We start from the raw sequence: 3,570 nt of genomic DNA, 5'->3' as shown, positions 1-3,570 counted from the left end.
GCCCGACCAAAGCGACCCGACAAACGTCCTGGAGACGGAACCAATTTGTGATTTCGACTGCTGGGCTGGGACTCGAATCGCCGAACGACGGCCCGTCCCGACCAGCGGCGCGGTGCGCCCGCCGGCGGCGCGGGGGGCAATCCGATGCCGTTTACCTGACAACTGCGCTCCTCGTGTTCCTCGCAGAGGAGAGGAGTTAAGTTCCGCCCCACGGTCCATGAATGGAAGGTGGGCGGGGCCCGGCGGGGCCCTCGCGGCGCGGCGGCAGACATTCAGGACCAAACACCGCCGTGCGCGGCGTGTCTCCAGTCAATTAGGACATCACCTGACAAATTTGCGCGATTTGCGAGCGCGAGGCCATGCTGATTGCGGGGGGTGGGTTGGAGTGGGGAAGGTTACCGCCTCCGCCTCCTCCAATCTCGCCGTATACCCCCTCAATCTGCCCTCACCCCTCTCTTCTATACGGCGCACCGTAGAGAGCACTACTTGAGTGCGTATTGCCTTTTGCGGCGCCTATGTCAAACCGTTCGCCCGCCTACGTGCGTTTTAGTCGAGGGAGCGACAAACTTGCGCAATCATGCGTGAGTACGCGATCAGGCGCGATCTTGTGGGATCAGCCAGAAGGTACCTCGGCCCGTCGTTCGTCGTTACGAAACTGCCGAGTTCGGTTCGTTCCGTGCCAGCTCTCATGGCGCCTGTTGGGTAGGCAACATATCTGCCTGCAGTGCATGCGTGTACTGCGGTGCGGCCTACCCCGAGTATCGCAGGCGCCTAGCTTGCCGGATGAATCTGATGGAAAGCGGCCGTACTTTCAGAACGACTCCTCTCAGCACAGACAAGTGGTCGGGACAATCAGCCTAACTGTCTACACGCGTACTACACGTGTCGCACTGAAGCGCGCAGCATGTACGTAGATAAGGGAAAAGACAACGTATTGCCCCGCCTGTCGACCTGTCGGCCGGTAGAGCGGTATTGTGTCCTCGGCACGCCGACACCCCCGCTCGTCCGCTAAATCCAGCCGTAACGAAAATTTAGTGTGACCCCTGTTTGGTCGGAGTGGCGTGCCCCGGCGAGAGAGAGGGAGAGGGGGAAGGGGTTGGGTGGGGGTGGCACAGAATCCCACCGCCGGTGCCCGCTGGTGCCCGCTGGTGCCCGCTGGTCCCCTCCCTCCTGGGACAATCAGCCTGGGTTCATTTCACTCTCAAAGCGCGCCCCATCTGTCACGGATACATAACATGACGGCAGCTCAGCAACTGTAGTAGTGGCAGCAGCCGCCGATTTGACGCAACATGGCGCGGCCTTAAACCGCCCGCGCTCGGCTGGCTGGGCCGCTCTGGGCCGCTCTGGGCCGCTCTGGGCCGCTGCTGGGCCCGAGGGGGCGAGGAAGTTGTTGGTCCCTGAATGTGAGGAATACTGCGGTGGGAAGGTGCCGCCAGGGACAAGCGCGCTGTCACGAGCAGCCCACGCCGAGCTCGTTGCCTTTAGGCCCGTCTCTCTCTCTCTACCCCACCCCGAATCCCAGGCCCCTTTCAAAAGCTGGCGGCGGCACCCGCGCGCGCCCGCGTTGGGCCTAGGTGATGATGGTGGTGGTTGCCATGTGGTTGGTTGGCGTAGTGTGGATGTCGCGCGGTTGCACGGCCCGTTCAGCGCCGCTCGCCGTCCTCCCCTTGCCCGAGGTGGGCCCCGCCGCCCCGCCTCGACTTGCGGCGAGGAGTCCCCTCCCCGCGACAATGTAGCCTGTAGCGAACAGAAACAGCCCAACTGTTGTAGGCCCGGGGGCCCGGAGCGGCGGTGCCACGCCACGCCCGCGTCGAATTGATTGGGACCAAGTGCTCTGTTTGACAGAGGCTAAATCACGACGCCTTCCGTCCGGAAGGTTCTCTATCGCCCCGCCCCGCCCGCCTCACCGTCCTCTCTCGACTGTCTCTCTCGCGGCCCCCGCCGGCGCTCACGTGACGCGCATCCCGCTGTTTATTGCGTCACACTGCCGGCAGCTGCACCCGTGTGAACCGAAGATCATTGCAGATCACTACTACTGCAGATCCTTGGAGATCCTTGGAAAGCACTGCAGAGTCACGCAGATTTCATGCGCCAGTGAATGTTTCCCATCCGTAAATGTTATGATCTAAAGATAGCAGCGCCGGTGCCACGCTGCGCGCTGCCCGCACGGTGCGCGTCGGTGCGCGGTGCGCGCGGGGGGAGCGAAGGCACTCGGAGGGATGGGCGGCTGCGGCCCGGGCCCTCCAATCCAATATCTGGATCCTGTCTGATTACGAGGGCCGTTTGGCGTCTGGGACTCGCGCCTCGCCCGCTGGGGAGGGCTGTGCGGCTGCGGCGGCCTGTGCGTGCCGACGCGCGACCACCGCCCGAGCGCCTGCGAGATAGGCAGCCAAGCGAACGTGCGCGCCATGCGGGCCTGCCCACCTCCGCGGCGCTCCCCGGGCAGGAGGCGGGCGGGAGGCGGCCCGGAGGGAGGAGGGGGAGGAGGCGGGGGCGCCAGATGGCTTACGGCAGTGATAGAGGCCGTGCGCGGGATGGGAGCCGGGCCCCTGGGGGTCCGGGCGGGGCCGCCCAGCGGTGGGCCAAGGCGAGCCAAGGTCTCCTCCTGAGCGGCCCGATACCGACCGCGCAGAAACACGAGCAGAAAAGGTAAACATCCTGGGCCATTGTGGGTCCGCCGCCGACCCGCGGAACCGGATGCTGCGATCCTACGGGGACATGTGCGAGCGCGCGCCCCTCGCCAAGCTCCCGAACAAGTATCCGTAGGCGCTTTTGTGCGACGACACACGCGCGGGGGGGGGAGAATACACAGGGCTTGTTTGTCCGAGGACCCTCCTTGTGTCACATTTCTTCAACAACTCTACTCCTCCACTCCGACTACGCATAAATAAAGGACCGGATGCGGCACAAACAGGACGGAAATGTTTCAAACGCAAACTTTACGAAATGGGCGGACACCCGCGACTTTTTAAACTAGGTAGATGTACGCAAGATCACGTCTCGCGTAACAGGCTTCGCGATATCTCACGAAACACTGTTACGCTGCGACGCGCCTGGCATACATCTACCTAGGTCTGCGGCGCTGACACCCAAGTCGGGCAAAGGGCACAGTCGTAAATAACCTTCGGCCCCAAAGTGCAGTGGAACATTTTATCCCCTCGTAGCTGATAGCTTCCTACCACATGCTCAAACTTGAGATGGCGAGAAGGCATCGGTATCGGTGTGTGTACCACATTACGTTGCGACATTAATTCTAGATTGACCTTGTTTGGCGCACAAAGTAATGTCATACAGTTAATAGAATAGTAACGTGGGTAGTTCGTAAGGCTATTTTAAATCAACATCAGCTGTGCAAGCAGTATATGAACTCGTAGCGTAGCGAGCGAGCGCCTGCTCACAGCTGGCTCGGCGCTGGCTCACCCAGATCACAACAGCAACAAAGGAACACCACGTATTTCAAGCAGTTAATATTTTACCATTTGAGTAAAGTGATATTGGGTGGAGATCAGCAGGTACAATCATTCGAAGTTATTCTTTCTCAATTCGAACTGTCGGTTGCCTACTACAGGG

This window comes from Frankliniella occidentalis, unplaced genomic scaffold, assembly GCF_000697945.3.
Source record: "Frankliniella occidentalis isolate FOCC.00 unplaced genomic scaffold, Focc_3.1 Scaffold20, whole genome shotgun sequence".
Taxonomy (NCBI): domain Eukaryota; kingdom Metazoa; phylum Arthropoda; class Insecta; order Thysanoptera; family Thripidae; genus Frankliniella; species Frankliniella occidentalis.
This window is presented reverse-complemented; position numbering follows the sequence as displayed.